This window comes from Saimiri boliviensis, chromosome 7, assembly GCF_048565385.1.
Source record: "Saimiri boliviensis isolate mSaiBol1 chromosome 7, mSaiBol1.pri, whole genome shotgun sequence".
In the NCBI taxonomy this organism is placed as follows: domain Eukaryota; kingdom Metazoa; phylum Chordata; class Mammalia; order Primates; family Cebidae; genus Saimiri; species Saimiri boliviensis.
The window spans coordinates 106499087-106513715 of NC_133455.1; the positions used below are offsets into that span (position 1 = coordinate 106499087).

General features: G+C 35.4%; 1 protein-coding gene across 2 annotated transcripts in view; it reads right to left on the reverse strand.

Annotated features, from left to right (window-relative positions):
* The window catches only part of NELL2 (neural EGFL like 2), a 449663-nt gene that overhangs the window by 409443 nt on the left and 25591 nt on the right, over nucleotides 1-14629 (reverse strand). The window lies entirely within an intron of this gene.

Here is a 14629-nt window from a genome sequence, read left to right on the forward strand (position 1 = left end):
CACAAGACAAGGATGCTCTCTTGTCAACACTCCTGGAAGTTCTGGCCAGGTCAATCAGGCAAGAGAAAGAAATAAAGCGTATTTAAATAGGAAGAGAGAAGTCAAATTGTCTCTGTTTGCAGATAACATGATTGTATATTTAGAGAAACCCATTGTCTCAGCCCCAAAATTCCTTGAGCTAATAAGCAAATTCAGCAAAGTCTCAAAATACAAAATCAATGTACAAAAATCACAAGCATTCCTATAAACCGACGACAGACAAACAGAGAGCCAAATCATGAGTAATTCCCAACAACAACTGCTACAAAGAGAATAAAATACCTAGGAATACAACTTATGAGGGATGAGAAGACCTTTTCAAGGAAATAAGAGAGGACGGAAACAAATGGAAAAACATTCCGTGCTCATGAATAGGAAAGATCAATATCATGAAAACGGCCATACTGCCCAAAGTAATCTGTAGATTCAATGCTATTCCCATCAAGCTACCAATGACTGTCTTCAAAGAATTAGAAAACAACTACTTAAAATTTTATATAAAACCAAAAAAGAGCTTATATAGCCAAGACAATCCTAAGCAAAAAGAACAAAGTTGGAGGCGTCATGCTAACTGACTTCAAACTATACTACAAGGCTACAGTAACCAAAATAGCATGGTACTGGTACCAAAACACATATATGGACGAATGGCACAGAACAGATGCCTCAGAAATAACACCACACATCTACAACCATCTGATCTTTGACAATCCTGACAAAAACAAGCAAAGGGGAAAGGATTCCATATTTAATAAATGGTGCTGGGAAAACTGGCTAGCCATATGTGGAAAACTGAAACTAGACCCCTTCCTTACACCTTATACCAAAATTAACTCAAGATGAATTAAAGATTTAAATGTAAGACCTAAGACCATAAAAACCCTAGAAGAAAACCTAGGCAATAACATTGAGGACACAGGCATGGGCAAAGACTTCATGACTAAAACACAAAAAGCAATCGCAACAAAAGCCAAAATAGACAAATGGGATCTAATTAAACTAAAGAGATTCTGCACAGCAAAAGAAACTATCATCAGAGTGGGCAGGCAATCTACAAAATGGGAGAAAATTTTTGCAATCCATCCATTTGACAAAGGGCTAATATATAGAATCTACAAGGAACTTAAACAAATTTACCAGAAAAAGACAAACAACCCCATCAAAAAGTAGGCAAAGGACATCAACAAACACTTTTCAAAAGAAGACATTTATGTGAACAACAAATGTGAATAAAAGCTCATCATCACTGGCCATTAGAGAAATGCAAATGAAAACCACAATGAGATACCATCTCATGCCAGTTAGAATGGCTATCATTAAAAAGTAAGGAAACAACAGATGCTGGAGAGGACATGGAGAAATAGGAATGCTTTTACACTGTTGGTGGGAGTGTAAATTAGTTCAACCATTGGGGAAGACAGTGTAGTGATTTCTCAGGATTCTAGAAATAGAAATTCCATTTGACCCAGCAGTCCCATTACTGGGTATATATCCAAAGGATTGTAAATCATTCTGCTATAAAGACACATGCACACATATGTTTATTGCAGCACTATTCACAATAGGCAAGACTTGGAATCAACCCAAATGCCCATCAATGATAGACTGAATAAAGAAAATGTGGCACACACATACCATGGAATACTATGCAGCCCTAAAAAAAGAGTGAGTTCATGTCCTTTGGTGGGACATGGATGAAGCTGGAAACCATCATTCTCAGCAAACTCACACAGGAACAGAAAACTAAACACCACATGTTCTCACTTATAAATAGGAGTTGAACAATGAGAACATATGGATACAGGGAGGTGAATATCACACACCGGGGCCTGTTGCAGGTGGCAGGGGCAAAGGGAAGGATAGTATTAGGAGAAACACCTAATGTAGATGATGGGTTGATGGGTGCAGCAAACCACTATGGCACATGCATAACTATGTAACAAACCTGCACATTCTGCACCTGTATTCCAAAAACTTAAGTATAATAAAAATAAATAAATAAATAAGATAAATTCTTTTTTAAATGTAGCATCTTTAAAATCTAAACAAATGAATATATACAATCAGGAACACTTAAAACAAATCTATCAAATGTCTATGACTCTTTTGGACCACAAACCTGTAAAGATAGCAAATTAAAATAATAAATTTACCTTAGAATAACTTATGTTACTTCATCACATTAAATATCTGAAATAAAATAAATGGGGAAAAGCTAAATCAGACTTTGTAATAGAAATAATGCTATATGCTCAACACATCCCACTTTCTTTTATTCTATGAATACAACACTAATACACTTTCCACTCCACTTGTCTGGGAAAAGCCCGCAACTAACTTATAGCTAAAGGAATATGTGTAGAAGTGATATTCAATGTTTCCAGGTCTAGCTTCTAAAACTTCCATATTCTGTCTCTCTTTTCTTGCCTGCTGGACAATACAAAAATATACAGTGGAATGCTAGGAGGCCTTTGAAGGTCAAAAAACAAAACACAATGAAAGCCACATGATGGAAGAAGATTAGAGTTCTTGAAATACTGTGAAAAAGAAAGGCCTTCCTCTTACCTCCCAGTTACTGTCACTGAATTATGACATGAGCTAGAAATAAGAGCTACTGAGATTTGTTTTTTATAGCAGTTAGCTCACCCTAACTAATATGGACTCCTAAAACTCCAGGCATATTTAAAAATCAAAAGTTACAGAATTTATTTTCTAATTCTCCTTAATGTTCAATTAAAACATTATGCTGTAAACATAATCAAATTTTTAGTATACTAAAAAGCACAGTTGGAGATAAAAGACTTAGGGGAATGAGACAGAGTAACAATCATTACATTTTGAAAAAAAAAAAAAGTGGCCTGATAGTTCATTAGGGATTTGATTATTCTATCATGATTTCTCCAGTGGGTATTGTCCAGTGAGGACAGTATTAGGCAGAGACAAAGGAACCCAAAACACTAATGACTGGATCAAATGTTCTTCAACTTAATAAGATTAAAAAAAAAAAACTTCTTCGTCAGAGTTCTGATGATGTAGATATTATCTTACACATCTTTCAGAGATTATCTTATTTGAAAATCCAAAATACAATGAGCATTTCTTTGAGCATCATGTCAGTGCTTTAAAAGATTTGGATTTTGAAGTATTCCAGATTTCAGATTTTCAGACTGGGTATACTCAACATGTACTTTCACATCATTGTATTTTTGTATTTTCCCAGATTTTCTTTATTCTTTCTTCTAAAATATGTGTACTGTAAGCCGGCATTTTCTCATTATCTATATATTTTATTTAAGTATATTTTATAATTTTTATTTTATGTGGTATTTTTATACCTACAGATTCCCCTTTTAATGTTTTTTAATGTTTCAGGCATAAATTCTTGTAACTTTATAAATGTTATATGAGATGAGTCTAATTTCTAAACATATTTCTTCTGTAAGACATGCGTTCTTTCTTAGTAAAGATTTTTAAAGTGAGTTTTCAATAAGACCAGAATGATGAAGCAAAAACACAGGCATCAGAAAATGGATAAAAATTAATGAATATGAATTCCTTTCTTAATATCTTATTATCCAATCACTGAGGGATCATTAATGTCTCCTCCCAAATTATTTTGTAAGATAAACTGAATTATGTTATATCCTCTCTGGCCCATATCAAGACCAGATGATTATACAACCTGCAAATGAATCATCCATCATCTGACTAGCTCTCACAGGACCATAGGGGCCCTTTGGTCTGAATCCTATAAAAATATGTTCCTTCATAGTATATTTAGAAGACCACATCGTCTCAGCCAAAAATCTCCTTAGATGATAAGCAACTTCAGCAAAGTTACAGGATACAAACTCAATATGAAAAATTCACAAGCATTTCTATACACCAATAACAGACAAACAGAGAGCCAAATCATGAGCGAACTCCTATTCACAATTGCTACAAAGAGAATAAAATACCTAAGAATACAACTAACAAAGGATGTGAAGGACCTATTCAAGGAGAACTACAAACCACTGCTCAAGGAAATAAGAGAGAACACAAACAGATGGAAAACATTCCATGCTCATGTATAGAAAGAATCAATATCGTGAAAATGATGCTATCCCCATCAACCTACCATTGACCTTCTTCACAGAACTGGAAAAAACCACCTTAAACTTCATATAGGACCAAAAGAGAGTCAACATAGCCAAGACAATCGTAAGCAAAAAGAACAAAGCCGGAGGCATCACGCTCTCCGATTTGAAGCTATTCTACATTGCTACAGTAATCAAAACAGCATGGTACTGGTAGCAAAACAGAGATGTATACCAATGGAACAGAACAGAGGCCTCAGAAGCAATGCCACACTCTACAACAAACCTGACAAAAACAAGCAATGGGGAAAGGATTCCCTGCTTAATAAATGGTGTTGGGAAAACTGTCTAGCCATGTGCAGAAAGCAGAAACTGGACCCCTTCCTGACAGCTTTACATTAAAATTAACTCCAGATGGATTAAACATGTAAACATAAAACCCAACACCATAAAAACCCTGGAAGAAAACTTAGACAAAACCATTCAGGACCTAGGCATAGGCAAGGACTTCATGGCTAAAACACCAAAAGCAATGGCACCAAAAGCCAGAACAGACAAATGGTATCTAATTAAACTCCAGAGCTTCTGTACAGAAAAAAAAAAAAAAAATCATTAGAATGAACCAGCAACCAACAAAATGAGAAAAAAATTTGCAATCTACCCATCTGACAAAGGGCTAAAATCCAGAATCTACAAGGAACTAAAGCAGATTTACAAGAAAAAACAAACAAACCCATTCAAAAGTGGATGAAGGATATGAACAGACACTTTTCAAAAGAAGACATATATGAGGCCAACAAACGTGAAAAAATGCTCATCATCACTGGTCATTAAAGAAATGCAAATCAAAACTACATTGAGATATCATCTTATACCAGTTAGAATGGCAATCATTAGAAAATCTGGAGACAACAGATGCTGGAGAGGATGTGGAGAAATAGGAATGCTTTTACACTGTTGGTGGGAATGTAAATTAGTTCAACCATTGTGGAAGACAGTGTGGCAATTACTCAAGGACCTAGAAATAGAAATTCCATTTGACCCAGCAATCCCATTACTGGGTATATATCCAAACAATTATAAATCATTCTATTATAAAAACACATACACACGTATGTTCATTGCAGCACTGTTTACAATAGCAAAGACCTGGAACCAACCCAAATGCCCATCGATGATAGACTGGACAGGGAAAATGTGGCACATATACACCATTGAATACTATGCAGCCATAAAAAACGATGAGCTTGTGTCCTTTTTAGGGACATGGATGAACCTGAAGACCATCATTCTCAGCAAACTGACACAAGAACAGAAAACCAAACATCACATGTTCTCACTCACAGGCGGTTGTTGAACAATAAGAACACATGGGCACAAGGAGGGGAACATCACACACTTGGGTATGTTGGGGGTTGGGGGTGCTGGGGAGAGACAGCAGAGGGCAGAGAGGATGGGGAGGGATAACACTGGGAGAAATGCCTGATGTAGGTGACGTGGGGATGGAGACAGCAAACAACCATGGCATGTGTGTACCTATGCAACAATCCTGCAAGATCTGCACATGTACCCCAGTACTTAAAGTACAATAAAAAATATTTATATACAAATATATACTAATACACCCTGAAAATATCAAAAAGGAAATAGAATATGCAGCTTTCTAAACTAATTTCACAATAGAATCTTTTTTAAAAGGAGAATATCAGAGAACTAATATTCTATGGGAATGTATTCCAGAAAATGCTACTGGGGTAATGGGGAAATACTGCAACTTAACTAAATTGGCTTCTCACCACATGACATCATTTATTTATTCTTCCACCTAATAAACATGTATTTAGTACCTTCTAAATGCTAAGCCTAATAGTACGTAAAAGTACAGGAGCCTTATACATTCAAACTGTTTATGTGAATAAAAATAATATTAGTTTCCTACTGAGTTAATGTGATCAAAACAAAATAAACCTGGATTCTGACTGTCCAGGATCCAAGTTCATCACAGTGCAGTAACAGTAGTTAGGCATGGACACTTGGTGGCCAAACTGCCTGTGTTTAAATCCGAGCTATTCCACTTACTAGCTGTACGACCTTGGGCAAATTACTTAACCTCTCCATGCCACTATTAAATGAGAACTGTGTTAGTACCTAACTCAGTTGTTCTGATTAAATTGAATAAGTTAATATTTATAAAGTGCTTAGAAAAGTGCATGGTATATAGTAAGCATGATGTGTATTTCTGTTAAATAAATCAAATAAATATGCTGGGGTCATAGGTAGTGTTTTTCTTTCCTTTCTCAAACTAGTTTATTGCATACTTACTCTGGGAAATTTTTGTAATAAATCAGTAGCCTGTTTAGATATTGGTGAAAATGAAATAACACAAGGCCATTTGGACTCTTCCCTTAAGTAGGAAGCTTTATTGAAACATCAATCTTTACCCTAGATAGTGAGCCATAGTCTCCTAGCTCTCATTATTTTCTCCACATACCTGATTGAAAAAGTCAGGGTATAAAAATGTAACAGCAGGATGAAGAAATAAAGTTGATTTCTAGTTTTTTCTTTATACTTCCCCTAGTTTTTGGATTTTCCACAATGGTAATCTAAGTTCTTTGTTAATAAAAAAAAAAGTTATTTAAAAAATCAGCCCTCAAACTGGGGTTAAAAACGAGATAAATACAATACAGGAATTTTTCTCCTTCCCAGTCCTAAAGTAATTGGCAAAGGTAATTAGGAGGTCAAGGTAGGATTCAGCATTCTGTTTCAAGTTTGAATAGTTGTGAATTTAGCAAAGAAATTCCAAAACTCTTAACGTACTATAAAATTCACAAACATTAATATAATTTAAAGAAAAACAATATAATTCATTTAATTTTAAGAGTTACCTTAAAATAAAAATGATAAGAACTCACATTTTGAGGATTAAAAATGAGAAGTCTTCTTACAGATATTTTATAATAATAAAGTCTAAAAGTCCTTTTTTCACTTTCAGGTTGAATAAAAGCATCTTCCTTATTTCAGTAAATGCTAGATGGATCTTTCTGATTGCTCAGGCCAAAAACCTCGAGTCATTTCTCTCACATCCCACACCCAATAGCTCAGTATATCCTGCCTGCTACTTCTCAAGATACAGACAGAACCTGGCCACTTACCATCTCCACCCACAACTGCCATGGTCTAAGTCATCATCCTAACTGGTCTCCCTGCTATCATCCTATCCTTCAGTCTAGCCTCAAAACAGCATCCAAAGAAGTGATTCTCTTAAAACATAAATCAGGTCGTGTCGCTCCTTCTGCCTAAAACCCTTAGTGGTTTTCCATCTCACTTGAGGTAAAAGTTGAAGTCCTGGCTAAACCATCCATGAGCTTGTCCACTTTACTGCTCTGATATTGCTCTCCTTTCCTTGTTCCATTTCAGTCTCTCTGGTCTTCTTACTGTTAATATTTCTAAAACAAGCAGTCAGGCCTTTACATTTGCTGTTCTTCCTGCCTCGAATGCTCTTCCTACAGGTGTCCTCTTAGTTCACTCCCTCCTCACCTTCTTCTGTGCTTTGCCCAAATGTTACCTTATCCAAAAGGTTTTCCATGACTAACCCTTTTTAAATTGCAAACCACCCCACTCACATTTCCTAGTGCCTCTCCCAGAATTTTTTCTACACAGCACTTAACACCATCTAACATACTATATATGTTTCATATTTATCCCATTGTGTCTCCTCAATAGAATGAAAACTTCATGAAGACAAGATGTTCCTCCGTTTTATTCTCTGATATATTCCCACAATCTAGAACAGTGCTTAACACATAGGAGCTGCTCAGTAAATGTTTAGTAAATGTTAAACAAAAGTGGAGGTGTTGGGAAAGCTATTGGATATATACTCCTCGAGTGTAGAGAAAGGTCTCAGCTGGAAATGTAATTGTATTAGTCATCAGTAAAAATGTATTAAAATTAAAAAGGCTGGATTCAGTAAAAAGAAAACTTCTAAGAGAACTAATTTTTTAAATATTCGTTGGAACAGCATAAAGACAAAAAGAAAGCACTTTGCTGGAAATGCATAGTGATAAAAACTGTTTTTTTTTTTCAAATTAGCAATGTACTAAATTTCAAATTAGCAAAATTTACAAAACTGAAGGCTATTTAAAAGATACACCATATCCAACTAATTGCAACAGACTGAATCAGTAACGTTTCATTACTTTCTAATTGGATTTTGCTTTATTTCATGTTCAAGGTTATCTTGTCTTCTCAGTAAATGAAGGACATTGTATGCCTTTTCATCCGTCTGTTTACCGTCAGATCTTAGACAACCATGACACACAAATAAGGAACTGAGACATATGCAATATATTGTTTCTAAAAAATTTATCTCTCTATTCTTCATCTTCTGTGACCATTTAATTGTGCTGGTGATTGGCAAGACATATGGGAATTGAAAGTAATATACTTGGAAGTAAATGGAGATTAAAATTCTCTTCCCAATAATTTGAAACTTATTCTGAAGCTTCTTCAAAAAAATAAATGAAGAGCCCAAGGTCAGGCAACATTTACCGAGAATCAGCCATTAGAATGCAGAACAGTCCCCTCAAAGACTGCTGTCTGTATTTTGTAGAAATAGATAGGGAAAAATGGGGAAAACATTATAAAATAACCACCACCATTGCTAAGTAATTTGTGTTAATTGTATGAATGAAGTTGTTGACCCATTGTACTTCTTAAATGACATCACTCATCAATCCCTGCAATGAGTTTCAACATAATGAAAATACAGTTGGGCTGAAAAATGCCTAGCTTCAGAGTAGTCTAAGAGCTTTTCAAACACCTTTAATGCATATTCACAGCCATCACTTTCCAAAACGTAATATTTCATCACCTACTATATTTAAATTTCTAAAATCTGCATTATATATTTCAAGGATGTTTCAATCAAAGTTGAAGTATCAAAAAGCCTACATATTTAACAAGTAACATGCATTAAAGGATGCTGACACAGCAGATAATAAGCAACCAACAGGACAATGTTAGCAACATGAAAGCTGCAAATAACTGCAGTTTTAAAGTTACGAAGATGAAGAAGCTGAGAAAGAATTTAAAAGGAAAGAGATAACCAAAACCAAGTAAGGTAAAGAAAATAGAATAAAGGCAAGAATGTTGAAAATACAGTAACAAACTGAATAGTCAGTGAAATAGAAAATTAGGCAAATGAATTCAGAATCTGACTAAGCTAAAAAAAAATGGTATTAATCAACCATCACACCAGACCCACAGTTTTTAAAATGGAAATTATTATAACTGGGGTGGGAATACAGAAGCAAGAGAATTCCAGAAATATAGTGGAAACTAGTATTAAATAGGTCACCATTGTGATTTTCTTTAGTTTCCTGTCTAATAAAATCTCTAGAGCCATCTTTACTCCATCACACCTTCCTCGAACTCCTCATCGCATCCATCACTATTAACCACAAATCGCACCTTCCCCCACCACAACACAACCATTTGCCTGGAAGAGATTTGTACAGAGTATGTAAGTCAAGAAAATGACAAAATTTGAGCCCCTTCAAGGCAAACCGTTATAAGTTATACTGAACACTTTTTGAACACCAGTACCATAGAATCATAGACTCACAAGATCAGAAGACTCTAAAGGTCCTCTAGTCTAATCATTCATTCTCAAAGTCCCTCTATAATATTCCTGACAATTAGATTACATTTACAAAAACATGTTGATTGATAAGAGAACACTGCCTCCCCAAAAATGGCCCAATTTTCCTTCAAATATCCTTTCAACCTGTTATTTATTCAACTTTTATTCCATTCAAACTAAACATTTTCCCCAAGACATCTATTAATAAGAAAACATGAAAACACCAAAGTGACTGGTCCTACCCTACAAAGACTCATTTTATTAATCTGATTGGAACATCTCTGAGAATCAGTGTACTTTTAAAACTCCCCAAGTGATTCTAATATGCAGCCAGAATTGAGGACCATTGCACGAAACTAACTTCAGTTCACACCAAGGTAGATTTACTGAAAGAAAATGTCAAAAGATCCTTCTCCCTAAAATTTCCATCTGTGAGTCTCAGTTTGACTTCTTGATGATTATATAGTAGAATAAAACCACATTATGACATAGAAAGAGTACAGCATTTGAATGCAGAGAAACCCAACCCAACCACTTCCTGAGTGGCCTCAGCTGAGTCGTACAACTATTCTACATCTTCGTTTCCACATATGTGAGAAGAGGATAATAATAACTAATGGAGAGTTGAAGGAGCTAACATGTTGCAATATTGCACATGGCCAGCACAATGCTATCATGTCTTCCTGAGCCTTCTCTAGGTAAATGTGGTGAGCAGCCCCCAGGGTGGGCCCGTGATTCCCACCCCTTAGTGTTCATAACCTATATAATCCCCTCCCATTGAATGTACCTGAGGCCTGTGACTTGCTTGTAATCAATAGAATATGGCAAGGATTAAAGGATTTTGCCAAGGTAATTAAGGTCCTAAATCAGTGAATTTCAAGTTAATCATGAGGAGGCTTGTTCTGGGTGGGCCCTTAAAAGAGTGACTAGGCCCTCCCTGAAGTCAGAGACTCTAATCAAGAAAGACTGTCCTGTGGACTAGAAGAATAAGGGGTCATGTTACAGAAGCTCATGTGGCAAGTAACTGAATGGCCTCTAAGCACTGCAAGTGGCCACTAGGACCTGAGGGCAGCCTCCAGACACAGCTACAAAAAAACAGGGATCTCTGCCATATAGCCTTGAAGAAACGGATTGTGCCATCAACTGGTAATTTGGTTTATTAGTAGAAAACTAATGCGGTTAAGCACCAACAATTTTAGTTTGAATATTTTGAGTCCTTTCCTTTTGGAAATAACTTTTATTTTCCTGGTCACTACCTAAAACACATCCACTTGAGCTAAATTTTCTTTAACATGTGGCTTGCAAAAACAGATGCAAGCATCACAGCAAAAATGTATTCAGGCAGAAAGCATCAACGGATATTAAATCTGGGGCACTGGTAGTGGTGGAAATATAATGAGGAATGATATTTACATTAAATTTTATTTTGTTTTTTACCCTAAAGTACAGATCCTATATGGTGTTAGTCTCATATTTAGAGAAAAGAAAAAAGGACTCCCTTGTTATTGAATCGTTTTGCTAATGATCCTCTCTTTAATCATCTGGAATGCAACCCATTCAGTTTGAAGTTCATGTAAACTCCAAAGCATGCAAAATATATTTTGAAAAGTTTCACTACTAATCTATTATAGTTTGTATTACTCACCTGACCCCACTAGCCTTACGCTACCTTGGCATATTTATATGTTCGTGCGTGTGTGTGTGTGTGTGTGTGTGTGTGTGTGTAGAATCTCCTGCCAATCAGAAAAACCTGAGAACCTTAACTTTCCTCTTTCCATATTTGCACAGGCAAGTATTTAAAAGTATCTCTAAGTAATTCATACCCAAACACATCATGAAGTCTCATTCTTTCACCCTTGCTCACTGATGGTTTTATGTTAGACCACATGCGTTACCTATCTTTAATTTCTGAAAGGAGTCTTTCTATTAATATCCTTTGTAAGGTGTTATGCAGAGGAGATTAATGGCAGTCCTTATTTGATAGACAGTACCTAACAGTCAGCCACTACTTCCCTCTTCTCTCTGTAGGCAGTCCCGGATTCCCAATGTAGAGGCTAACACTGCATAGGTAGTTTTCCATCTCCCTTATTGAGGACATGAGCCCATGACCCTGAAACTACCTGACAAAGACAACTAAATACTAAGAATGACAGAATGAAAACATAAAAGAGCTCCAGTTCTTGATGACACAGCTCAAGCAATGACTTAACTTGACCTTCAACCATCTTACTGCCAGATTTCTTTGAACATGGGAAAATAAATACTTTGTGTAAGCCCTTTTTGGGTATCTAGCTACTTGCAGCCACAAGCATCCTAAACAATACAACTACCTATCTCTAACAATTTTTAAAACTCCCTAAACCTCAGTTTTTCCAACAGAGGAAAAAATAATAGTGTTCACAATAAAGATAAATGGTGCTCAGCATATAGTAAAAATGATAAATTAGTATTATTTGTATTAACATAAAATAAAATTAATGTAATGAAAACCTATATAAATACCCAATAACTATATGTTGAATACAACTGCATTATTAATGGTTGAACTGTGTTCCCCTAAAAGATGTTAAAGCCCTAACCCCCAGTACCTGTGACAGTAACCTTGTATGGAAATAAGATCTTTGCAATCAAGTTAGGATGTAGTCATTAGGGTGAGCCCTAATTCAATGTGACAATGTCCTTATAAAAAGAGGATATTTAGACACAGACAGAGACACGAGCACAGGGAGAATGCCATGTGAACATGAAGGTAGTAATCAGAGTGACAGGTCTACAAGATAAGAAATGCCAAAAAGTGCCAACAAACCATTAGAAGCTAGGAGAGAGGCATGGAATAGACTCTCCCCCAAACCCTCAGAAGGAACCAATTCTGCCAACACCTTAATCGCAGAGTTCCAGCCTCCCAGAGCTGGAAGGTATGGTGGTGCACGCCTGTAATCATAGCTAATCCATCATTTCTGTTGTTTAAGACATTCAGTTTGTGGTGCTTTGCCATGGCTACCCTAGCAAGCTAATAAAGACATTTAATATATATATATTTTTTAAACCCTAAATTCCAAAGGAAAACATGCACACAAAAAAAAGACAGAAATAGAGTCTTCATTTATTTTGCACAGCCATACATTCATAAGCCAATGTTTATTTTCATGGATAACTAATGGTAGCACCTATTTAAAAAATGATTCTGGAAATAAACATGAATTTTAAGGTTAGAAACTGGAGATCTTTTCAAAGGAAAGAGGAATATTTACAGAGGAAAAAAAGAATAATTTTGAAGTTATGTAATATATGTTAATAGAATGAGAAAACAGAAAATCTAAGGGAGAATTCTCAAATATAGAAATAAAGTAGAAGAATAAACGGGGTTAAGAAACAAGCGCACTTTCTTAACAAAATGATGAAATCACAAATGCTAAAGTAGATTAAGGAGATAATGAAATGTAAGAAGAGAATCCATTTGGACATATCTTTTAAATTTTAATTCTTTAGAAAGAACTATAAATTGTTATATTTGCATATTTAATCATTACTTTTTAAGCCTTTCAGTCCCTTGAAATTTTTTACTAAAGAATTGTCACTAAAAAGATGTGGAAGAAGATGTTTTGTATTGAATTTGAATATATTATTCACTTAATTACAACCTTCATGTAACAAAGGTTTCCTAATGTAGTCTCATCTAAATTAATAGATAGATATTCAGTGAATCCAAATGTTTAATGAGCTACGAGGTTTATTAACATTCCCATTTTATTTATTTTTAGCTTTATCAAAGCTCATCTATTGCCCACAGGCTTGTGATGTACATATTACATAATAAAAAGGCAAATTAAATTTAAATTCTTAGTGCCAGAATTTCCTACAAGCAAATGAATACCAACATGTCTACGTTATTTCAGTACTGCCAGATTTTAAATGGAAGATTAAAGTTTTTATTTGCTTTTAATTAGTCTTATATTTATACAGAAAGAGAAAGAGTACAAACCAGTGCAAATGTTACCAACAAACCCATAAAATAAAATACTTTATATAAAAATGGGTGTAATTTCCACAGCCCTGGAGTAGGTCTGTTGACAAGTAAGTACCTCCCTCATTTATTGACTGATATTGAAATTAATGGTGATTAATTTCTGTGAAAATGTAAATGTTCTTAAGAGAGTAACACTTTAAGCTACTCTCAGTGAAAACATTTGAGATCCTAACCTACATGCAAATGTTTATAGTTCGCAGGCAGTGGGCTAAGGAGGGAGGAAAGGAAAGCAGCATTCATGACACAGGTTGGAAGCACCCAAACTGACATTTTTCAGCCTCCCCAGATTATTCATATCTATTGGGGATTCTGTTTTCTTCAAATGAACATCTTCTCATTTAAACCATGACATGGAAGTCAGAGACCTAAACACTGGATAGACTTGTGCAAATCATGGTCTAATTTCAATTCGTTTGCAAGCATTTACTGAGTACCTATGATGCACAAAATACTGAGCTAGCCTTTACAGAAAATACAAATATAAGAAAGACACAGTGGCCAAGTTCTCAGAAGCTTCCGTCTGGCAGAGATATAAAACAAGTTCAAAATTCAGTAAATGTTTAGGCGGTATAGCAAGATGGGTTAAAGCATGTGCCTCCGAATTAGAATGGCATGCTTGAAATGCAGCTGCAGCTCACATATAATCTAACCTCTGTGTGCCTTGACCCTCAACTGCACAATGGAAATGGACTGTTATAAAGATTAATTGAATTAATACATGTAAAGCACCGAGAACAGTACAAGCAATAAGTATTATGTAAGGGTCATTTGAGAAAACTAAAAACAAAAAGGTGCTCATGGAGTTCAAAAGACTCAAGGTGGCGTTTGATAAGAAAACAATGA